This window comes from Tenrec ecaudatus, chromosome 5 (genome assembly GCF_050624435.1).
Source record: "Tenrec ecaudatus isolate mTenEca1 chromosome 5, mTenEca1.hap1, whole genome shotgun sequence".
In the NCBI taxonomy this organism is placed as follows: domain Eukaryota; kingdom Metazoa; phylum Chordata; class Mammalia; order Afrosoricida; family Tenrecidae; genus Tenrec; species Tenrec ecaudatus.
The window spans coordinates 32,031,200-32,057,140 of NC_134534.1; the positions used below are offsets into that span (position 1 = coordinate 32,031,200).

The following is a 25,941-nucleotide window of genomic DNA, read 5'->3' on the forward strand; positions in this document are numbered from 1 at the left end:
GCATCTTTCGACCAGCAATTCTATTCTGGTCTATCACATACATAAGACACAGAGGAATGCTCAGAGCAGCAGGGTTTGTTATACAGAAAAGCTGGAAACAAAACAGCCCAAATGGGCACCAACATAAATAAAACAGAATGTAAAAAGTATAAAATGAAATTCTATACAGCTAGGAAAATTAATGGACTTCAACCATATGCAACAATACAAACAGATTGCATAAAAACAATGTCAAGTGAAAGCAATCCAATAAAACATAGCACACACTGGGTGAGTCTGTGTCTATGCAGATCAAGTGCATGCAGAGCATAGCCATGATATTACAAGTGCGCAGGTTTTCACCTTAGAGGCATGAAGGGTTTTCTGGGATCATTGTAATATTGTAGTTTGTGACTAGGATGCTGGATAGGATACATTTACTTTGTGAAAATGCATTGATCTGTGATTTATATGTTTTCCTCTGCATAGGTTATTCTTTCAGAGAAAGTTCCCAAAACAAACACACTCAGCTTTTAACTTAAACATAATCACTTACCATGAAGATTATATGTGGTGACTGAGTGGTTACTTGCTACCAAACAAATAGAATGAGATTCTGATACGGCCAAAAGGTACATAGCGCATATTTTAGCTAAAATTCCCAGAACTGATTCAGATGACGGTTCACAATTCATCTGCAGGCTTCCGGGAGAACTGATGTCATCTATTGGAGGATATTAAGAATAACAAAGGCTTATATCTTTTACAAGTTCTATGTGCATAATTGATGGCCAAATGTCCACATATTCTGCAAGTGCTTTCCGTTGCTCTGGGGACGAGCACGGAGCCTGGTCCTGGGCTAACCTAGCTCCATCCCAACCTCCGTGCCTCTCATAGGTTAAAGGAATCGTCGATTCCTGTTTCTGAATGGTTACTGTGTACCAGCCATTGCTCTCGGAGCCAGGGAGACACTGAACCCCACAGGTAAAGCCCACGCCCTCATTCCCAGGAAGGGAGGCAGGTCGCACAGAAACAAACACATTGATGCATACAAGGGCACATGAAAGGCACAGGGAGGGGAGTGTAGACCCACCCATAGGAGGGCCAAGCTGACCTCAGCGCTCACAGAACTTCAGAGAAGAGCCCCTCACAGGGAGAAATGAGGACCCCTATCTGGGGGTGCAGCATTTCAGCAAGAAGGGGCACGCTTGGTGTGTTTGCGGACCAGAAGGTCACTGTGGCTGGAGCAGAGAGAGCGGAAGGGAGGAGCAGATGAGGTCGGTCAATGTGCACAGGTGCAGACTGCCTCGTCTCCTTCTTGGGGACTGGCTAGTGGGGCTGAACCGGTAACCTTTCAGGGGCAGCTTCACGCTAACTCACTGCTCCCTGGGGATCTCTGCAGTAAAAGTACACCACTCGAGGGAAGAAAGCTTGAAGAGTAACACAGAGAACAGGTCAGGACGTAAGTTGTAAGTCACACAGGCAATTAAAGTTAAATACCCCCACCCCCCCCAAGACATGGCTTTCCAAAAAAAAAAAAAAGATACTTAAAAATGCACAAAGGCCCAGACAGCACTAAAAAGATTGCATTGATCTCCAGGAACTCTAGAAAACATCAGCATTCGGCCAGGTTGATCTCCCCAAATGTCGAATGCTTATAGCTCAGCCGGTAGACCAGCGGTTCTCAACTTGGGGGTAGAAGGACTCTTTCACAGTGGTTGCCTAAGACCATTGGAACCAAGACACCGCTCCTCTGTCCCTCTCCAGGCGGGTCCGCCCACATGCAGACACGTCCACATAGGAGTGCCTGGCCTGCAGACTGTTACTCATGCTACACCATGCTTCAAGACAAAATTTCATTTATTTGTCATTAGAAAGAAATATTTCACAATATAGAATTATATATCATTTTGTGATTAATCACTCTTCTTTAATAATGTTCAATTTGTAACAATGTAAATACATCCTATGTATCAGATATTTACATTACAATACATAAGTGACAAAATTACAGTTATGAAGTAGCAATGAAAAATGTTATGGTTGGGGGGGTCACCCCAACATGAGGAGCTGTATTAAAGGGTCACAGCATTAGGAAGGTTGAACACCACTGCTGCAGACCTTATTTCAAAATGGAATTTGAGCTTTTAGATAAAGCCACTGATTTTGGAGGGAGGGCAAAGGTCATGGGCGGGGAGGCGGAGTAACCACTGAAGGGAAAGATTCTGCAAGAAGTCCAGCTCCTCTCTACCTCTCAGCATCTCTTACTGCCGAAAGGTATACAGCACACATTTTAGCTAAAATGCCCAGAACTGATTATCTTATCACCAGCCACTGTTTACCTCATCTGTACGCTGCTGGGAGAGCCGATTCAGGTTACTGATGTCATCTATTTAGGGATATTAAGAATAACAAAGGCATATACATATATATTAAACACTTTTATTGAGGGCCCTTACATCTCTTATCACAATCCATGCATTCCTCCCATGGCTTATCTTTTTTACAGTGCTGTGTGCATAATTGATGGCCAAATGTCCAAGTGTTCTGCAGCCCTCTCCATGGTTTCTGTGGGATGAGCAAAAACATGGCCCTGAACTTCAGTGAGTGGTCACAGACAAGCAGACAAGAACTCCACCTTCCACCCCTTTCCTCCAAACACTCTTCCCAATGAAGCCTGGAGGGGCAGCAGGCTTGTACTGTTAGAACCCTGGGAAGTTCCTAGTACGTTTGCTTATGAAAGATTTCCATTTGCATGTTTTTAGAAAGCAAAACTGTGTGGGTAATTGGATTACTACTCCATTAAAGAGTCTAAAAATGACTACTGCAGTTGACAAGGAAACCTGCTAAATGCTACCTCCAACTTCTGAATTTCAGGAGGGGAAGCCTTTCTAAAATGTTAACAATGTCCTTAATTAAATGTGTTAAACAAACGTAAATATAGAATAAAGGGTGTGTAGGTGGGCCTGGGATAGAATACTCATTGATAATGAATGAAGCTTGGCAAATAGAGACAAAAATAATCTCTTAATAGGCACTGAACTAATTCTGGGTTAATGCGCTGTGCATTTCCAAAGGGAAGTGAGTGCCACGGACTAGGAAGAAAGATAAGCAGTGAGCACAGGGAAGGAGCCAACCCTTTGGCTTCATTCCCACAAACAGAGCATCTAGGGGTTCACAGCCCTTGGTGGTTCTTGTCCCTTTTTTTATGATTTCCACTCCCTGGCCCACGAACCAAGTGCTTCTTACTGCGGAGCGACGATGCAGGGCACTTTTCTGAGCCTGGGTTCTCTGAGCTATGCAATGGGAGTAACGCATTCTACAAAAGGGTTAAACAAACTTCCCACGTGAAAGTCTCACAGATCATTTCAAAGAACAAAGCCAAGAAACCCAACTGCCCACTAGTCTGGTCCTACTCCTGGGAACGCTCTAGGGCAAATGAGAACAGCCCTGGGGGAGTTCTCAGAGGACAACTCCTCACTCCTCTCCCGCAGAGGCAGCGGGGCTTAAACACACACCTGCCCTCAGGTTAAGGGCTCCAGGTGGCCCGTCTGTGTCAGAGGAGAACCATGCTCACCTGTTGGCTAGCAACCCTGGAGTCGCCTGCTGCCCAGGAGGGTGCCTGCGGTGGGGCGCCCGTCAGGGAGCAGGAGAGGGGGTTGTTCCTCCCCATGCCAGGGGGCACTGAAGGAGGTGGGCAGCCAGTGCAGGCTAAGGGGCAGGCGCCAATTCAAGTCCCAGCCAGGTGGGCTTAATTCAGCCAAAGGGGCCAGCCAGCCTCTTGATTCACGCCTTCCAGCGGAAAGTCCTAAAGGCGGGGACCTGGAGACAACTGCCTTCTTTCCACCTGCTCCTCCGCCTTCCACCCGGACCTGCTGGGGTCTCTCTCTCTCTCTGGCCTCAGGCTGCCACGTGTGGGTGTGCATTGCCATAAACTTCTTGTGTCCTTTATAAAATCTCACTTGGATCACAAACCAGGCTTTGGAGTGAATTCTTTCTCATGCGAAGCCAACAACCAAGATATTTCCCACCCGAGAAACCTAACACATCCCCACATATCAAGAAATCTAAAACCCAAACTCCCTGTCATCAAGTTGATTCTGACCCCTATCCAGTGACCCTATAGGACAGTACAGAACTGTCCCTGGGGGTTTCCTGAAGCTCCTGCAAGCAAAAAACAAAACTCAAACTCACTGCCAGAGGCTCATGGTGACCCGAGAGCGCAGGGTCGAACTGCCCCTGTGGGTTTCTGAGACTGTAACTCTTTTTTCATCATTTTATTGGGGGCTCATACAACTTATCACAATCCATACATACATCCATTGTGTCAGCACATTTGTTGCCATCCTCATTCTCAAAACATGTGCTTTCTAAAGCCCTTGGCATCAGCTCATTTTCCCCCTCCCTCCCCACCCCCTCCCTCGTGAACACTTGATAATTTATAAATTGTTATTTTGTCATATCTTACACTGTACAATATCTCCCTTCACCCACTTTTCTGTTGTTCATCCCCCAGGGAGGAGGTTATATGCAGATCCTTGTGATTGGTTCCCTCTTTCCACCCACCCTCCCTCCACCCTCCAGGCATCGCCACTCTCACCACTGGTCCTGACGGGGCCATCTGTCCTGGATTCTGTGTTTCCAGTTCCTATCTGTATTGTAACTCTTTAAGGGAGTAGAAAGCTCTATCTTTCTCATGAGGGTCAGTTGGTTGGTTGTGGTTTGAACCGTTGACCTTGTTTATCATAGCCCAACTCATAACCACTATGCCAGTAGGACTTCTTAGCCTCATCTTGGCATTCAATGCATGCATGTCCAGTGTCTTTACTAGAGTGTAGTGGATGATACAACTGTGGTCTTTAAATTTCCCAGGGAAACAGAGTACACTGTGTCAGCTTCGCAGGACCCACCCTATTTCAGATAAGCATTTGAGCCATTAGGAATGGGAACATATTTGTTTGGGGTTTCATTCAAACCAGAGTGAGTTTTGGAGACGGAGAGGAGCAGATTGGAAGTCCCCATGCAATGTAATGTTTCCTCTGTGATTGCCCCGACCCTTTAGGAAAACCACTACACCCACCAGGCATTGAACCTGAGTGTGTACTTTTAATCTGTGTGGGGTTGGACTAAGAGCGTGAATGCGGGGTCAGGAGCGAAGAGCAGGAAACCGTGAGGAATTAAGGACAAGAATTAGGAAGGAACTTTGAGAAGGACACTGTTCTTCTATCATCTAAAGTCAGGGGTCAAGCCCGTTTTAAGCAGTTCTCCCCGGGGCAGCAGCAATCCAGTGGGGTCACTGACAACACGTGGCGTCTATTAGAAGCTGCAGAGAAATGGAACAGACAAGAAACTGCTGAATCAAAGCCGTTTCCCACCGACTCAGTCTGGTGGGTTTTCACCTTGCACAGCTGATTTCTGATTTTCTAGAAGCTAATGCATTTTCTGAATCACGATCTGAGTAGACTACATGGTGTCTTCTGACTGAAATGAGTAACAAACACACTCAAGCCCAGGGCTTTATATGACTTCGTGTGGCTTTCCTAGCCCAGGAGTCCCGGGAGCTCAGTGGGCGATGCAGCTGTTTGAAAGCACCAGCTGCTTCTCAGGAGGATGATGAGCTATTTTCAAATTCTATAAAGATTAACAATCTTTGAAACCTACAGCAACAGTTAAACCCTGTCCTGATAGGGTCAATATGAGTCAGAACTGACTCGATGGCAGGTGAATATGAGTTACACTGACCACGCAAAATAATTTTTCTCCAAAATACTCGAGTCGATATGATTTCCGCTGTTTGACTGAGGAGAAGCTTTCTCTAAGCATCTTCACGTTTTCTTTTATTCTCGCATGCGGTAAATAAACTCTGAAAGTTGGAACCACGTTAAAGCATGCTGGAGATTTATCCACTGATGATCAACTCAAAGCCAAATTCATTGCCTTCGAGTTGTTGCGACTCCCAGCCACTCTGTTGGACAGGGTAGAACTTCCCCGGGGGACTTCAGAGACGGTAATTCTATGGGAGTAGAAAGCCTTGTCGTCAATCATTATAGTTGGACAGTGTACAGCACGTGACAGCCCCCTGGGGGTGCACCCAAGATGGGGCGAACCGGGGTCTTTTTAGCCTAAAGAAAAAAGAAAGGCAGGTTTCAAAGGGTCCTTCAGATCTTTATCAAAATGTCTCCTGAAGTGTTTCCTTCCTCAGATGGTGTTTGACCAAGACAGCGAGTGGCAGAGCTCTCCGGGGTGGGGCCGTTGGCTTCCATTCTCAGGTTTCTGCTTTGTGTGGGGTGCAGGAGTTAGAGAGCAGGGCCTGCTGACTGTTTATGCATTTCCCGAAGCAAGCTAATAACCATTTCTGAACGTTACTTCTCACATTTAACTTTTGACCCGTTGAAATGGCTGGAAGGACTTCACCTGTCGTTTCCAGCGTCCACAGCCACCTCGCCTGGCTGCCTTGCTTCGGCCTTCGCTTCTCCTTTCGCATAAATGGGGTTTTCATCTTCTCTGCCCGCCCTTCCCCCACCAGGAGTGAAAGCCAAGGGATGCTTTCCTTCTTTGTCCTCTCTCATGCCCACCATCTTCTAAATGCTGGTACCTTGCCTAAAGAGCACACAAGCTAATTCATTCATGATGCAGCTAAATCTTGGCATGGCTTAAATGCTGAAGAAAGGGATGCTCTCCTTTTACTTCCGTTGTTAATTGGAACTACCCCTCTCACCAGTGGAAGGACAATGGTGCCTGCCTCGCAGCTAACTGGAGGTGTTTGTGAGTTCTGTAGCTGTCTGGAAAAAACAAACCTTCTATGGACCCATATTACATGGCCAGGATGCCAGGGGAAATAGTAGCAACAGCTTAGAAAATTTGGGATAGGGTACTGGGAATAGTTCTTAGACCTCAGAGATTTCAGATGGTATGACGTTAGGATGTGGAAGCACAGTTTCATCTATTGGACAGTGTCCCCATGAGAATCCGAGCATGGTGGTTAAGACCATGGCTACGAGGCAGGGCTGCCTGGACTTGGACGGCATCCTGACTCTGCCATTTGCTCCTTGCATGACAGGGCAATTTTCTTATTGTTCCTTTGCTTCTATTGTTTCATCTGTAAGATTCTTTCCGTTGTTCATTGCTGGAGAGTCGGTTGTGACCATGGTAACTAACTCCGGGCGTGACGGAGTAGAACTGCTCCAGGGGTGCTCTTGGCCGTATGTTTAGTGGAGAGGTTCCGGGGAGGAGTGTTCCATTGCTAACCAAGAGGTTGGCAGTTCAAACCAACCCACCCAGAATGGCCACAGAAGGAAAGCATGGTACTTTGCTGCCACACAGAGGGCAGGCAGCCAAGCCAACTTGGGGTCACCATGGGCTGGATTCAACCCAAGGAAACAGGTTTTGTTAGCTGTCCCCCCAATACCCCCCACCCCCTTGAGTCTATGGAAGCAGATTGGCAAGCCTTTTCTTTCAAAGTACTGAGGGGTAGACTAGAAATGCCAAATTTAGGTTCAGACAGTCCAGCATAAGCCAATTTTCCCACCTGGGGACCATTCTTCTCTACAATGGAGGTATCGATCATACTTATGGTAAAGGTTAAATTACTATTCGTAAAAACATTTAGAAGAATATTTGACACAGTTATAAAAATTCTGCTTCAACCCCCCCCCCCAAAAAAAACAACTGACAAGTTAACACTAGCAATCACTGCACAGTTATAATGTATTCGCTATAAGGCCACGCGCTACCTATACATTACCTACATTATTTCTCTTCTGGATCAAAAGAACCAGTGAGGTCGGCATCATGCTCTGTGTGGAGGAGTTAACTGAGGCTGATGGATGGTGACAGGGCTAGAAATCGTAGGCAATCCAGCCAGAGCATTCGGAGCTACGAGCTTCGCTTCAAAATGAAACTCACTGCCATGGAGTCAATTCTGACCCATAAAGACCCCACAGGGCAGGGAAGAATGGCCTTTATGGGTTGATGAGAAATAATCCTTTCTGGGAGTGGATAGCCTCGTCTCTCGCCCTCAGAGAGGCTAGTGGTTTCAAACTGCTGACATTGCTGTTAGCAGCCCAACGTGTAACGTTCATGCCACCAGGACTCCTTTGACACTTGAAATGAGGAGATACAAATTCCACCCTTGACACTGACCAGCCTAGCACATAACACTAGAAATAATGTAGGCTGTGTAGGCCGCTGTTTCCTTACCATTAATAATCATATGGGTGCTACATGCCTGCCCTACTAAGAACACTACTGTAAGCACAAATTGTCATGGTTTATGTGAAAAACTGTTGTGACTCACAGTGGCCCTGTGTAGGGTTTCTGAGACCATAAATCTTGTTGGGATCCAATGGCTTAGCTTTATTGAGACTGGCTTGTGGGTTTGAACCACCTACCTTATTGATTAGCTGCTCATCTGCTCATTGTCTAGTCCAGTGGTTCTCAACCTGTGGGTGGCAACCCCTGTCTCCCAATTCGTAACAGTAGCGAAATTACAGTGATAAGGTAGCAACAAAAATAATTTAATGGTTGGGGGGAGGAGGTGTCCCTGCAATATGAGGAACTGTATGAAAGGGTCGCCGCATGAGGAAGGTTGAGAACCACTGCTCAAGTTCATCATGCTCCTAATTCTCACACAAATCTGCGCTATTAGGATCTATGCAAATGAACTTTTTGCTCCATCCATCATGTATGAACATGCACAGGTGTCCATGTATATTCTCTGTGAGCCAGTGACTGTGCCTCTAAAACCTATTGCCTGAAGCCCTTTGCAGAAACTTCCAGCCAGAGGACCATCTGTGGTTTGCACATCTCATTACTGCTGGAGAAGCTGTCTCCTGGCTTCCCAAAAGAGCTAATGTAAGGCTATTGCTTAGAGTTGCGAAGCTGCTGAGAATGCAGATTTTTCCAAGTTGGATACTGTGGCTGATGCAAAAATCTCAAATCGCTCAAAAGAGCTTTGGAGAGAGCAAACGCTTAAAAAAAAAAACATACTGCAAAATTAAGGACTTTTGGTAGCCCTCCCATTCAGTCTAACTGAAAATCAGCAGCTAAAAGCAAACCACAAAATCAGCAAAAGGAGCATATTTAGAAGTTCACGTACAGAAGAAATGACAGACTGGAACTGTCTACACTGAAACAAGCAAATGATCTCTTGAGATCTAGGGCATGCCAATCAATTACAGCTTGCCCTGGAATTGCTGTTTTCATACCCTTTTGCATGCTCCCAAACAGGAAGATTAAAGCAGAATGTCTCATTAAATATGAAATCAGGAATAGCACACTTTTCTCTAGCTAGTCCAAACCAATGTAGACTGACTCAACAGAAATGCTCATTGGGATTGCCCATCGGTGATGGGACAGTTACAGGGACAGCGAAACCGGTTGTCCTGTTACAATAACACGTTTCTAACGCTGCATTCATTCTACAGAGCACATGGCTTTCTATTTGGAAGTCCAGAGAAGAGTGGAATCCAGAATTGAGGCACAGGGGCAGCGCTCTGCAGGAAGGGCCTGCTGCAAAGTCTCTCGTTAAAGGCAATCGACTTCAAATCTATGAGGGGCCAGGTCAGTGCACATAATGCAGATCTTAGAGAGGCATATAGTGTTTCATTGTTATTATTCCTAACGTTGTGCGATGATTACTAAAAATTAAACTGTGAACTCTGTCTCCAGAGCTTGGTAAGTCCCACTATACACTGCCAGATGCCCACAGGGCATGTCTACTCTGCCCCGTAAGGTCACAATGAGTCGGAATCACCTTCAATGGCAGTGAGTTTTTTGGAACAAAAGAACCTAGTATTTTCCATCCTTACATTTGTCACACAAAAAAATCAATCCAAATCCTGTAAAGAACTTTCTCTTGCCACTTATTAAGAGTTCCAGGAGGCCAGTGGGAACAGTAGCAACAGCTGAGAAACATCTATGATATTATATTGGTACTATTTCTTAGACCAGCTAGTTTATTTATGACCCTATGTTTGCACCCAAAGTCTTGGGGGTACCATTGGTTAAGCACTTCGCCATCGACAACTGAAAGGTCCAAGGTTTTACAGCTCACGAAATCCTGTTTCTCCTCTCGCCTATACTTTTGACGAGACTTGACCTGGTGGTTATACCAACAATAAGCTGACACCCCAAGAAAAACAGATATGAAAACAGCCTTTAGAAGCCCTCATGGCTAGATCAACTGAATCCCTACGTCCATACGACTTTTAAAGTCTATTCGCCATTTTATCCTTAGGACTTAGCAGACAGTGGCACTTGGTTTATGCAGTTTTGAACAAATGGTTTCAATGTGCAACAGACAACAAACAAGATTTGTTCAAGCAAATCTACATTATTAAAACAATGATAATAAAATAAAAGATGTAGTCTTGGGGTATTTGATATACAACTGAGAACAGTTTCACACATGCATACAACATAGTCTCCTTCTCACTCCACCATGGAAATGTATGTTTGAGCTTAGATAGAAAAAGAATCATCAACACTATGCTAAAGTGGAATGATATTCTAACATATTATTCATAAAGCCCAGTTGTATAGTTTCTACAGGGAAACTGGGGCTTTGACAAACTGATATCTGTAGACCAAACATTGCAGTGGTGCAGTGAAACACCAAAAACCCTCCCAGTCCTCAAGTCCATTCTGACTCACGTGACCCTGTAGGTTTCTGAGACTGTGACTCCTGATAGGAGTAGAAAGCCTCACTTTTCTCCCAGGGAACAGCTGGGAGTTTTGAACTGCTGACTCTGCGTTTACCAGCCCAATGCATCACCACTACGCCACAGGTGAGGCAAGGCAAATGTTAGATGGCTACCTGGTGAAGCGAAAAGGATAGAAAAATCTAGGATCAAAGACTAGGACTCAAGTTCTGGCGCTTCTGCCTTTTAAAAATAATAATAAAAAATCTTTATTGTGAATTAGGCAAAGGTTTACAGAGCAGTTAATCAATTTTACATTCAGTAGCTCATATACATTTTGCTTCAATTAATCCATTGCAATGCCTTCAAAGGACCATCACTCATTCCACTTTCTCTCTGTTCCCATTCCTCCTTCTTTCCTGACCCTTTGTACTTTGTACTTGTGTAAATGCTGTCTTTTTGTTTTTTTCATCTGAACTGGTTGATTATTCTAACACAGGTGTGAACTCATTTCCAGACCCAAAGGATGTAACTTTCATCCCATCATTCTTCAGCAGACTGAAAAGATGAGTCTCTGATGACTTCGGGTTTGTCCTACATATTTCTCCCAGTCTATCCAGTGCCTTCTAACACAATCCTTTTTTAGAGCAGTTGGGCACCATCCAGTTCTTCTGGTCTCGAGGTCAAGGAGGGTGATGGTCCATTAGTGCATTGGACTGAATGTTTTCACATGTCTTTTGATTTTGATCGTTCTTCTTCCTCTGGAGAGGGAATGATCAATAGTTTCACCTTCAATGGCTGCTTGAAAACAAGGTTCTGAAGATCCCCGTTTCTACTCACTATACTAGGATGAAGAACATTGTTTTTGTTATGTCAATTGACCTTGACATTCCCTGAGACTCCAGTCCTCTTCCTCCAGGCCGAGCACAGGCTCTGGGCTTTTAAGCAGAGTAAAGGTAACACATTTTCATTTTATTGACTGGAAACAACTGCTACATGTTTACAGAGGCATGACTCAGAATGTCACACATCGTCTTTCCATTCACAAGTCTCGGTGCAGTAACGGTAGTAACATTGTCAGGCTTCCTCCTCTCTGTACTTTCCAGCCACGCTACTATATTGCAACCTCTCCCTTTGAAACTGTACACATTTCCAACGTGTTTCAGTTTCACCTTGGAATTTCAAAGCCTTTCTACTAGAACATCCTCAAAGTAGTACATTATGTAAATCCAAAGACTTGGGCTGAAGGATTTGGAAGTCAAATTCTTGTAAATGTTAAACAGTCTCCGTCAGTGACTCCCAGAGCTGAAATTTAATTGCATTTCCTTTGATGAAATGATCTGTAACATGCGAGTGCCACATAGATTACCTTCTCTTTATATTCCATTTAGGAGCAAGGAATCAGAATAAATAAGACGACTTGAAGACTGTAGGTGTCTCTCCAACATTGCTGATTAAAGAAATCTATTTTTAACAGGGTCTGTTACAAATGATCTGTATAAAGCATATGGACTAACTGATTAAAATGTAGTTTTGCTTATGCGTGGCATAAGGTAACTCTCAGCTTAATCAAGATAACTTCTGAAGATACTAATAATCTGGGTCCAAACCAAATGGTTTATAGTTAAAATGCCAGTGAAGTACACTAAGTCCCCATTTCCTCTCCCCAAATGAAACGGAAGTATAAATTATGTGGACATGTGGTTAATGTGCTAGAGTTTTCCCCTTTTCAGATGACAGTGATTAACATGAAGGTTATGTAGGTCTCCAATAAAACAAGCTGGATTTTAGACTCCCTGACGAAAATAAGCCGATTATATAATCTTTTAAAATTACATTCACTATGTCACTCTGTTTCATCCCCAAAGCAACTCAAAACAACCTGTATTTTCCCCACTATTTTCAAACTCTTTCCTGCTATTGAAGAGAAAATGGCTGTCCCTTGATTAAGGTTAATTTCTCCATATGTCCTCTGAGTCCCATTGCATCTTCTCTCTAAACTTGGGGTGTTAATGTACTACCCTTTCTCCTTTCTCGGTGAGTCTTGAATCAACTGAGGAACAGACAATAGTTAGGGTTCCATCACAAGCTGCCAGCTGGGAGATGCTGTGTCCTGGGGGGACTGTAGGAGTTCAGCGAAGAACACTGGCAGGATAGGGGCAGTCAAACCCATGGAGGGACATTGTGGAGACATCGGGCCATGTGCTGTAGAACTTCTTACGACAGATGAAGTCATTCTTCTTCCTCCAGGAGGCATGCATGAGGGAGGCACAAGGAACAGCCAAAACTCTCTTTAAATCACTTAGGGGAAAAAAAAGTGTTTGGTTTTGATTTGTAACTTTATACATAAAAGAAGAAATGCATAAAAGGGAGAGAAATGTCACCTTATCAGAACTTTTCTCTGCAGTTACTTGCTCGCCAACCAAGTTATTAATCTGTTCCCCTCTGCTAAACCAGTCCCAGCAGCTTTATCGGAGCTCTGCTATCGCCTTGCTTGAAACAGTAGCTGCAGAAATGGCTTTAACATTACAGGGACTGGGAAGACGGAGGGGGACCAGGCCCAGTTTTGTTTTATCACACACAAGGCTGCGGCGTGTGGAGCCGATTAGAGATCTCCGAACAATGAGAACTCACATCTCTCATGCCTTCAAGTCACGGAGTCTCGAAGGCTACTCTCCCATCTCTCTTGTTTCCTTCACAGTGCCCAGGTTCAATTCCTGTTGAGTGCTCAACCCACGGCATGACTGCTGTGTGCCCACCGTCCTCTCACACTCATTCAGGTTCGCACGTGTGCCGTGGAGTTGCACACACAGGACCGCCTTTGACAGTGATTTTGCTCAGCGTTGCACTCACACCCTTATTTGTGGAGGAGCCAAAGGGCGGCACAGCAGTAAGAGTTCCTAGATCCCAAACTGGGCTCCTTGTGATGTGCTCTTTGGCAGATTACTCAGACATGTGTTAATAGGTTTAATAGCAGTCCTTGCCACAAAGTGTTATAAAAAGGATTATAAAGCATAATCTATATTCCTTTAAAAATATGGTGTGCTAATACATATAAGTACGCAATGCTTCCCCCCCCCCCACACACACACTGCTTCTTTTATCTTAAAACAGTCTGCGTCATAGATTCCCTGATATCCCACTCTAGTGCGTCCTCTTTCATTTAATAGATTCCCTGGTATCCCACTCTAGTGCGTCCTCTTTCATTTAATAGATTCCCTGATATCCCACTCTAGTGTGTCCTCTTTCATTTAATAGATTCCCTGGTATCCCACTCTAGTGCGTCCTCTTTCATTTAATAGATTCCCTGGTATCCTACTCTAGTGCGTCCTCTTTCATTTAATAGATTCCCTGGTATCCCACTCTAGTGCGTCCTCTTTCATTTAATAGATTCCCTGGTATCCCACTCTAGTGCGTCCTCTTTCATTTAATAGATTCCCTGGTATCCCACTCTAGTGCGTCCTCTTTCATTTAATAGATTCCCTGGTATCCCACTCTAGTGCGTCCTCTTTCATTTAATAGATTCCCTGGTATCCCACTCTAGTGCGTCCTCTTTCATTTAATAGATTCCCTGGTATCCCACTCTAGTGCGTCCTCTTTCATTTAATAGATTCCCTGGTATCCCACTCTCGTGCGTCCTCTTTCATTTAATAGATTCCCTGGTATCCCACTCTAGTGCGTCCTCTTTCATTTAATAGATTCCCTGGTATCCCACTCTAGTGCGTCCTCTTTCATTTAATAGATTCCCTGGTATCCCACTCTAGTGCGTCCTCTTTCATTTAATAGATTCCCTGGTATCCCACTCTAGTGCGTCCTCTTTCATTTAATAGATTCCCTGGTATCCCACTCTAGTGCGTCCTCTTTCATTTAATAGATTCCCTGGTATCCCACTCTAGTGCGTCCTCTTTCATTTAATAGATTCCCTGGTATCCCACTCTAGTGCGTCCTCTTTCATTTAATAGATTCCCTGGTATCCCACTCTAGTGCGTCCTCTTTCATTTAATAGATTCCCTGGTATCCCACTCTAGTGCGTCCTCTTTCATTTAATAGATTCCCTGGTATCCCACTCTAGTGCGTCCTCTTTCATTTAATAGATTCCCTGGTATCCCACTCTAGTGCGTCCTCTTTCATTTAATAGATTCCCTGGTATCCCACTCTAGTGCGTCCTCTTTCATTTAATAGATTCCCTGGTATCCCACTCTAGTGCGTCCTCTTTCATTTAATAGATTCCCTGGTATCCCACTCTAGTGCGTCCTCTTTCATTTAATAGATTCCCTGGTATCCCACTCTAGTGCGTCCTCTTTCATTTAATAGATTCCCTGGTATCCCACTCTAGTGCGTCCTCTTCATTTAATAGATTCCCTGGTATCCCACTCTCGTGCGTCCTCTTTCATTTAATAGCTTCCCTCGTATCCCACTCTCGTGCGTCCTCTTTCATTTAATAGATTCCCTGGTATCCCACTCTCGTGCGTCCTCTTTCATTTAATAGATTCCCTGGTATCCCACTCTCGTGCGTCCTCTTTCATTTAATAGATTCCCTGGTATCCCACTCTCGTGCGTCCTCTTTCATTTAATAGATTCCCTGGTATCCCACTCTAGTGCGTCCTCTTTCATTTAATAGATTCCCTGGTATCCCACTCTAGTGCGTCCTCTTTCATTTAATAGATTCCCTGGTATCCCACTCTAGTGCGTCCTCTTTCATTTAATAGATTCCCTGGTATCCCACTCTAGTGCGTCCTCTTTCATTTAATAGATTCCCTGGTATCCCACTCTCGTGCGTCCTCTTTCATTTAATAGATTCCCTGGTATCCCACTCTCGTGCGTCCTCTTTCATTTAATAGATTCCCTGGTATCCCACTCTAGTGCGTCCTCTTTCATTTAATAGATTCCCTGGTATCCCACTCTCGTGCGTCCTCTTTCATTTAATAGATTCCCTGGTATCCCACTCTAGTGCGTCCTCTTTCATTTAATAGATTCCCTGGTATCCCACTCTAGTGCGTCCTCTTTCATTTAATAGATTCCCTGGTATCCCACTCTAGTGCGTCCTCTTTCATTTAATAGATTCCCTGGTATCCCACTCTCGTGCGTCCTCTTTCATTTAATAGATTCCCTGGTATCCCACTCTCGTGCGTCCTCTTTCATTTAATAGATTCCCTGGTATCCCACTCTCGTGCGTCCTCTTTCATTTAATAGATTCCCTGGTATCCCACTCTCGTGCGTCCTCTTTCATTTAATAGATTCCCTGGTATCCCACTCTAGTGCGTCCTCTTTCATTTAATAGATTCCCTGGTATCCCACTCTAGTGCGTCCTCTTTCATTTAATAGATTCCCTGGTATCCCACTCTCGTGCGTCCTCTTTCATTTAATAGCTTCCCTGGTATCCCACTCTAGTGCGTCCTCTTTCATTTAATAGATTCCCTGGTATCCCACTCTCGTGCGTCCTCTTTCATTTAATAGCTTCCCTGGTATCCCACTCTAGTGCGTCCTCTTTCATTTAATAGATTCCCTGGTATCCCACTCTAGTGCGTCCTCTTTCATTTAATAGCTTCCCTGGTATCCCACTCTAGTGCGTCCTCTTTCATTTAATAGATTCCCTGGTATCCCACTCTAGTGCGTCCTCTTTCATTTAATAGCTTCCCTGGTATCCCACTCTCGTGCGTCCTCTTTCATTTAATAGCTTCCCTGGTATCCCACTCTCGTGCGTCCTCTTTCATTTAATAGATTCCCTGGTATCCCACTCTCGTGCGTCCTCTTTCATTTAATAGCTTCCCTGGTATCCCACTCTCGTGCGTCCTCTTTCATTTAATAGATTCCCTGGTATCCCACTCTAGTGCGTCCTCTTCATTTAATAGCTTCCCTGGTATCCCACTCTCGTGCGTCCTCTTTCATTTAATAGATTCCCTGGTATCCCACTCTAGTGCGTCCTCTTCATTTAATAGCTTCCCTGGTATCCCACTCTCGTGCGTCCTCTTTCATTTAATAGATTCCCTGGTATCCCACTCTAGTGCGTCCTCTTTCATTTAATAGATTCCCTGGTATCCCACTCTAGTGCGTCCTCTTTCATTTAATAGATTCCCTGGTATCCCACTCTAGTGCGTCCTCTTTCATTTAATAGATTCCCTGATATCCCACTCTAGTGCGTCCTCTTTCATTTAATAGATTCCCTGGTATCCCACTCTAGTGCGTCCTCTTCATTTAATAGCTTCCCTGGTATCCCACTCTCGTGCGTCCTCTTTCATTTAATAGATTCCCTGGTATCCCACTCTAGTGCGTCCTCTTTCATTTAATAGATTCCCTGGTATCCCACTCTAGTGCGTCCTCTTTCATTTAATAGATTCCCTGGTATCCCACTCTAGTGCGTCCTCTTTCATTTAATAGATTCCCTGATATCCCACTCTAGTGCGTCCTCTTTCATTTAATAGATTCCCTGGTATCCCACTCTAGTGCGTCCTCTTCATTTAATAGATTCCCAGGTATCCCACTCTAGTGCGTCCTCTTTCATTTAATAGATTCCCTGATATCCCACTCTAGTGCGTCCTCTTTCATTTAATAGATTCCCTGGTATCCCACTCTAGTGCGTCCTCTTCATTTAATAGCTTCCCTGGTATCCCACTCTAGTGCGTCCTCTTTCATTTAATAGATTCCCTGATATCCCACTCTAGTGCGTCCTCTTTCATTTAATAGATTCCCTGGTATCCCACTCTAGTGCGTCCTCTTCATTTAATAGCTTCCCTGGTATCCCACTCTAGTGCGTCCTCTTCATTTAATAGATTCCCTGGTATCCCACTCTAGTGCGTCCTCTTTCATTTAATAGATTCCCTGGTATCCCACTCTAGTGCGTCCTCTTTCATTTAATAGATTCCCTGGTATCCCACTCTAGTGCGTCCTCTTTCATTTAATAGATTCCCTGGTATCCCACTCTAGTGCGTCCTCTTTCATTTAATAGATTCCCTGGTATCCCACTCTAGTGCGTCCTCTTTCATTTAATAGATTCCCTGGTATCCCACTCTAGTGCGTCCTCTTTCATTTAATAGATTCCCTGGTATCCCACTCTAGTGCGTCCTCTTTCATTTAATAGATTCCCTGGTATCCCACTCTAGTGCGTCCTCTTTCATTTAATAGATTCCCTGGTATCCCACTCTAGTGCGTCCTCTTTCATTTAATAGATTCCCTGGTATCCCACTCTAGTGCGTCCTCTTTCATTTAATAGATTCCCTGGTATCCCACTCTAGTGCGTCCTCTTTCATTTAATAGATTCCCTGATATCCCACTCTAGTGCGTCCTCTTTCATTTAATAGATTCCCTGGTATCCCACTCTAGTGCGTCCTCTTCATTTAATAGATTCCCAGGTATCCCACTCTAGTGCGTCCTCTTTCATTTAATAGATTCCCTGATATCCCACTCTAGTGCGTCCTCTTTCATTTAATAGATTCCCTTGTACCCCACTCTAGTGCGTCCTCTTCATTTAATAGCTTCCCTGGTATCCCACTCTAGTGCGTCCTCTTTCATTTAATAGATTCCCTGATATCCCACTCTAGTGCGTCCTCTTTCATTTAATAGATTCCCTGGTATCCCACTCTAGTGCGTCCTCTTCATTTAATAGCTTCCCTGGTATCCCACTCTAGTGCGTCCTCTTCATTTAATAGATTCCCTGGTATCCCACTCTAGTGCGTCCTCTTTCATTTAATAGATTCCCTGGTATCCCACTCTAGTGCGTCCTCTTTCATTTAATAGATTCCCTGGTATCCCACTCTAGTGCGTCCTCTTTCATTTAATAGATTCCCTGGTGTCCCACTCTAGTGCGTCTTCTTTCATTTAATAGCTTCCCTGGTATCCCACTCTAAGCCCCTCAGGAGGAATGAAAACCAGCACACTCTTCAGCCTTACATGATGGTTTTCCTGGCCCTAATGGAGCTGGGTTTCTCCCTGCTCTGTGCTCACTTTCTTCCTTCCTGAGTCCACTCACTCCCTTGGGTTTAAATATTTAGATGCCGAAACCTGCCACAGCGACAGTCCTATCACAAACAATCCTCAGAGCTGCCAGCTTGAATACATTTAAATTTCCCAAAGCCCTAGGGCATTGCCATTCCTGTTTATCTCTGCAGCCGACAGGTGAAGGTCAGGTGGGCATAGACTGCCCATAGGGACTTGAGAATCAAGAGGCTAGCTGCTCTCAAATCTAAACTCAATGAATTTGCTTTTAAGATTTCCCTTACTCAGATCGGCCCTCTCTGTCCTCTACCCTTCCAGGGCTCAGAGCAGAAGCCATGTTTTCATATCGTCTTAGAAACCCTGTATTTGGGACAGGCTACGTGATGTGGGGTTCAAGGAAAAATGAAAACACGAGGCTCTTTGTTTAAAAAAAAATCCAGAATTTCAAGACCAGGGCGGTAGAGCATGAAATCAAATGTGGAAGTCTTCTATGCACAAGGTCTTCGGCAACTGCGTAAGTTGAAACATCATCAAGCTGGCCCTGCTTGTATTGCCTGACAAACCAAAACCAAAGTCACTGTCATCAAACATAGTGGTTATGCAGTGGGGTGCTGTGTTAGTCCAAGTGGACTGGAGAAACAAATCCAGGAAGATACTCATATGTGTGCAAGAGAGTTTTGTATCAATGAGAAATTGTACATTAAGAAAGCATCCCAGCCAAGTCCAAGGCCATAAGTCTGATATTAGCCCATATGTCCAGTACCCATCTATAAATTCTTCTTCACACTCACATAACCCATGCAATGACACCAAATACAGGAAAACCACAGGCCAGTGGCTGGAAAGTCTTGTGAATCTAGTGTTGGTGGAAGTATCTCAGCGCTGGCAGGGGGCTCCACATGGCTCCTCAGCTACAGGACTCTGGCTGCATCAGTGTAGCTCCATCAGGCTCATTGTCAGTAATGTCTCACATGGAGTAAGCATGTGTCCCACCTCCAGTGAGCTATTTATCTACTTAGTACCTCCAAATGCAGTCATCAAGCTGGGACCTGACTGACAAGCTACACTTCACCCCATTCACTCTCAAGTCTCAAATTGACGACAGATTATGTAACTACCACAGGCGCTAAGGACAAGGTCAGCAGTTCGAAACTAAATGCCACTGCATGGGAGTAAGAGGTTTTCTACTGGTACAAAGAGCTACAGTCTAAGAAATCCACCGAGGCAGTTCTACCCTGTCTTACAGGGTCACTGGGAATATTCCCTATTGTTGTTGGGTGCCCTGGAGTTGATCTCACTCACAGCAACCTTATGCACAGTGAAGGTTAACAGAGCCAGGTCCTGCACAATTGGTCCTACGCACAATTGAATGTATTGTTGAAGCTGTGGTGTCAATCCATCTCCTTGAGGGGCGTCTTCTTTTCCACTGCCCCTCTTCTCTACCAAACATGATGTCCTGCTCCTGGGACTGGTCTCTCCTGACAGTATGTCCTAAGTATGTAGGACAACGTCTCGCCATCCTTGCCTCTACGGAGCACTCTGGCCATACCTCTTCCAATACAGATCAGTTTGTCCTTTTAGCAGTCAGTGCTTTCAATAGTCTTCTCCAGCACCGCAATTCAAATGCACCAATTCTTCTTTGGTCTCCTTTATTCAAAGTTCAACATTCACATGCCTATGAGGCAGCTGAAAATACCACGGCTTGGGTCAGATGTAGGTTAGTTCTCAAAGTAATATACTTGCTTTCCAGTACTCTAAAGAGATCTTGTTGAACATTTTTTAATGTTATGCATCTTTTGGTCTCTTGACTGTTGCTTACATGAGCATTGATTGTGGATCCAAGCAAGACAAAACTTGACAACTTCAACCTGTTCTTCCCTTATCATGATGTTACCTATCGGTCCAGTTGGGAGAACTTTGGTCTTCTTTACAGTGAGTTGTAATCAATACTGGAAGCTGGAATCCTTGATCTTCATCGGCAAGTGCTTCAATTTCTCCTTGCTTTCAACCAGCAAGGTTGTCATCTGCACATCACAGGTTGTTAATAAGGCTCCCTCCAATCCTGTAGGCACATTCTTCACGTTCATATAGGCCACCTTCTCTGAGGATTTGCTCAGCATACGGACTGAGTAAGTATGGGGAGAGGATATAACCCTGTTTCACACCTTCCCTGATTTTTAAAACACACAGTATTCCCTTGCTCCATGTGCACAACTGCCACTTGATCTTTGTACAAGTTCTTCATGAGCATAATGAAGTGTTCTGGAATTTCCATTCTTCTCAAAGTTACCCATAGTTTGTTATGATCCACCCAGTTGAATCCCTTGGCATAGTCAATAAAACACAAGTAAACAGCTTTCTGGTATTCTTTGCTTTCAGCCAAGACCCACCTGACATCAGCAATGGTATCTCTTGTTTCATGTCCTCTTCTGAATCTGTCTGGAACCTCTGGCAATTCACTGGCAATGTAATGCTACAACAGTTTTTGGATGATCTTCAGCTAAATTTCACTGGCATGTGGTATCAGTGACATTGTACAATTTGAGCATTCTGTTGGGTCACCTTTCTTTGCACTACGTACAAATATGGACCTCTTCCAGTCAGTTGGCCAAGGCGCTGTCTTCCAAATTTCCTGGCATCAATGAATGAGTGCTTCCAGTGCTGAATCAGCTTGTTGAAACATTTCTATCAGTATCCCATCAATTCCTTGGGCCAATGATTTCAGTGCAGCTTGAACTTCTTCCTTCAGGACCACTGGAGTTTGCTCATGTGCTACTACCTGAAATGGGGGAATGTCAACGAGTTCTTTCTGGTATAGTAACTCTATCCTTTCCATCTTCTTTTGAATCTTCCTGCATCATTCAATATTTTGCCCTTCTGACAATGTTTTGGAGCGATGCAGAAGTTTTCAATGGCTCCTTTCTCAGACGTAGGAATCAGAGTCCTTCCTTGTCTGTTCTTAGTCTGGAAGCTCCACTGGAATCTATTCCCCTTGGATGATCCTGCAGGCATTTGAAATCCCAGTGACATTGCCTCTAGCACCACAGCAACACGCAAGCCACCACAAGAGGACAAACTGATAGTCAGGTGGTAGACTGCTGGATACTAGCCCACAAATAGATTTCCCAAAGCACAACTTCTGAAAAAAAAAATGATGCCCCAGGACCTAGGAACACTGTGACAATATTATATCCTGATGGGTCCTTTGTGATTAGTCAGTAAATTATATCTTGCAAGCTATAGCTCAACTCCAAATACTGTTGGAATGTCCACAGTCAGTTTGAGTTCATCTTTGTGTCAGTAAGAGCTTAAGAAAAAAATATGCTGAGTTTATACAATTTGATCAAAACCCCAGAGAACCTTCACAAGCTTCACAATACCTTTCATGTGGGAGAAGGGACAGTGAGCGTCCCCTGGGGCAGGACCGGGCTCTGCAGAAAAGATGCTGTTCTTTCCTTTCGGCATGAAAGCTGGGGGTATTTTGAAGACAGGGCTTTCTGTTCTGCAGTGGTCAACGGGCATTTCAGAGCATGAGTAATTTTGAGAGTCGACAGACTACTCCGGGCTAGCATGCTAGGTGAATTCACTTTTCCTTCTTGAGACGACTGTGGTCTCCTACTGCTTCAGTCGTTTCCTTCACTGGGAACACTGTGCTCATAAAAAGCATGGTTCAAACTAAGCAGCGCCACCCCCAACTGCAACCCCACCCCAATGGCTTCCTATCTTATTGAGAATAGACCCAACCTTTTACCTATAAGATGATCTGGCCTCTCTCTCCTTCATGAGCTTCATTCATCTCTGTGATCCCCCTTTTCTCTGTTCTGCCCACACTGGCCTGTCCATTCTGAGAAACTCAAAGCTTTGGGGTGAGAATCCCCCTCTGCCTGAAATTCACCTTCCCTGGAAACTCTCGTGGTCACTGCCACGCAATTCTCAACTCAACTTCTTCATCCGAAAGGCCTTCTTTGATCTTAAACGAAAGTGCCAGGTCTTCAAAGGAATTGCCTATGTATCCACCAACTTCCTTTATTTTCTTCAGACAATGTATCAGCGAGATATTTTCTTGTGAACTGACTGTGGTACTGGCTCCCTTTACCAGTAATATGGGAGCCACACATCCACCGGCTTTGCCCACGGTTCTCTCCTCCACCGGCTCCCAGGTGTGGGATGCTCCAGCACTTTTGTGATTCAGTTGGTGTCTCAATAGGCAGTGACTATAAAGGAAGCCTCATTTATATTCTAAAATTTATAAATGGCAAATTGATTTGCAGAGAATTTTAAACACACGGGGATAAAGCAAATCCCATCTTACAGGACTCACATCCAGGTCTCTAGTCTCTGCTCTCTTCCTCTTGGGTGATTTCACAGGTGCTTATTTAAGCAGTCTCCGCTGGACGACAACTTACAACCCCAAATCCGCAGAGCACATCAGCAACTTGATATTCATAGTCATTTGTGATTCCTGGGTCGCTGTCTTCTGTCTCAGTCAGCAAATGTTGGCTCAGTCACTACATGTTTCACATTCACTCTTTAAAGTTGCAGGGGGAACCACACCACACTGCTTTATTATGCAGTCAATAATTTAAAATTGTAAGTCACTGCCAAGGGGCTGACAGTAGAGCAGAGTTCTAAGGAGAAAAACAAAAGGCTATGTCTGCAGCATATGATGCAATTTAACTTTCAGGGTCTGCCCAGAGCCGGTCCCCAAATGGCGCTTTATCTTGTACCACGTATCAACTTGTTGGACTCTTTGTTTCCGTTCTCATTCCACATGGAACGCAGAGTGAAATTCCACTAGATATTAGAAGAAGGAAAAAAATAAGGCTGCCTACTCCCATAAGGACTTACAGTGAACCAGTTTCTGCTCTGACCTGGCGAGAAGGTCCCTGGGCCTCAGAATTGACTTGGTGGCAATGGGTGGTGGTGGAGTTGCTCAGACATCAGGGAGAAGACACCAAATAGGACATTTGGTGGCAATGACTGGTTTTTGTGTATTTTCATTTTTTGAGGCACCAGAAACAAAGTAATATGTACTTGGGGGGGGTGTAAGGGGAAGACATTATAGATACACAGAGAAGAATGTATTTTTTCCTGCCCCTGAGGACATTGAATAAGAAAGATAAGCCAGGCTACATAAAAGTCCACTGGAGGGAAAACCCTAAAATGATTATTTTACCTTAAACTTACATTCTTTAGCTTAAAATGATCCTCCAATTGATCTTCAGTGAAGACAGTCAGAAACAATACATTTATATTTATTCTGATATTGATTTTTATTCACTATAACAATTTATGTCAGAATAAATTCCAAAGCAAATTGGGATATAAGCCCAAGGGGGGGAGGGGTGGCTAAAAATTAAGTAGCAATTATTCTGAATGATGATCACTTTCTGGGTAAAATTGTGGCTGTCGTAAGAGAAACATCTGCCCGTGCTTTAGGCAAAGAGGGGAAATCTGCATCAGTTGGCTCTTCGCCGGTCAGAGGATGAGGGGATCTCAGAGCACCTGGAATGATTTTGGAGCAAAAGCAAAGCAATCCCCTCTAAAGGTTGGTTTTCAAGTGGGCTGAGGGGCATACTGTAAAGGGTCCTGCGATGCAAAATCACTCTCATCTACTCGAGAAATATGTGTCAGTTTCTTAGGATAAGATGTGCATTTTCAACTTGATGCAAGTGGCCTGGCCCTTGTTTGACTTTTGTACCTACTATGGCAGCCTTCCGATTCCATGCTGGAAATTTGAAAATAGTTCTTTCTAAACAACAGCCACCAGAATCTCTTATGCAGACAGCAAGAAATTCACATCTATTGTTTACTATGAATTCTACTTACTACAATAAAATTGCCACAAAATGGTATAATTGTGTGTTTAACATCAGGTTTTGTGTTTCTTTGAAAGGAACTATTTTTCTCAAATGTGTTTTGAGCTTTATTACCCAGATAATGTAGCCAGAATACTGGTTTTTTAAAAATAAACCCTAACATGCTGTCTTCTAAATAAGCCAATCGACAGAGTAATTCAGAAGAAATAATTAATAAATGGAGGGAAATTGTGCTATCTGAAAAAAATAATAAATTATTTCAGCTGAATAAAACATATCAGGAGATATGTGCAGTCCACATGACTTAGCTTCACTAGACAAACCTGTCTATGAAATTCACAATTCTTTACATCAATACATGGATGATAAAAAGGCACTGATTCTAAAACAAGTATCTCTTTTCTAGTCTACTCTCATCCTAAGAAACAAACACACACACATCTTGAGTACATGAAAGTGCTTTTGCATCTTGGGACACTTTACAGCAGGGGGGTCAAATGACCCTCTCACCGGGGTTGCAAAACAACAACAGTAGCAAAACTACAGTAGCACATCCTGAGGAACTGTATGAAAGGGTTGTGGCATGTGGAAGGTTGAGACCCACTGCTTTACAATATGCCCCTCAGCCAACTTGAAAACCAACCTTTAGAGGGGATTGCTTTGCTCTTGCTCCAAAATCCTTTCAGGCGCCCTGAGTTCCCCTCATCCACTGACCGGCGAAGAGCCAACTGATGCAGATTTCCCCTCTTTGCCTAAAGCGTGAGCAGATGTTTCTCTGACGGCAACCACAATTTTACCCAGAAAGTAATCATCATTCAGAATAATTGCTTCTAATTGTTAGGGCTCCCGCCCCCTTGGGCTTATATCCCAATTTGCTTTGGAATTTATTCTGACATAAATTGTTATCATAGTGAATAGAGGTCAATATCAGAATAAATATAAATGTATTGTTTCTGACTGTCTTCACTGAAGACCAGTTGGAGGATCATCCTAAGTTAAAGAATGTAAGTTTAAGGTAAAATAATCATTTTAGGGTTTTCCCTCCAGTGGACTTTATGTAGCTTGGCTCATCTTTCTTCTCTGTCTTCAGAGGCAGAAAAACAATACATTCTTCTCTGTGTGTCTATAATGCCTCCCTCTTGTCCCCCCCCCCAAAGAAAACATATATAATACTTTGTTTCTACTGCTTCAAAAAATGAAAATACACAAAAACTTGTCATTGCCACCAAATGTCCTATTTGGTGTCTTCTCCCTGATGTCTGAGCAACTCCACCACCACCCATTGCCATCAAGTCAATTCTGAGGCACAGCGACCTTCTTGCCAGGTCAGAGCAGAAACTGGTTCACTGTAAGTCTTTATGGGCGTAGGCAGCCTCACTGTCCTCCGTCTTCCAATATCTAGTGGAATTCCACTCTGCGTTCCATGGAATGAGAGTACTGCATATTCTCCAGGCAATACACATATATAGGAAGAATGGGGGAGGGAGGAAATAAGTCCACAAAAGAGAGTAAAATCAAATATTCACATTTCATAATGAGAAAGGGGAACAGTATTTACCCACAGATGCCCG

At 44.1% G+C, this 25,941-nt stretch overlaps 1 protein-coding gene across 3 annotated transcripts in view; it reads right to left on the minus strand.

The window, feature by feature from the left end:
• Positions 1–25,941, minus strand: part of OXR1 (oxidation resistance 1) — a 459,178-nt gene that overhangs the window by 209,451 nt on the left and 223,786 nt on the right. The window lies entirely within an intron of this gene.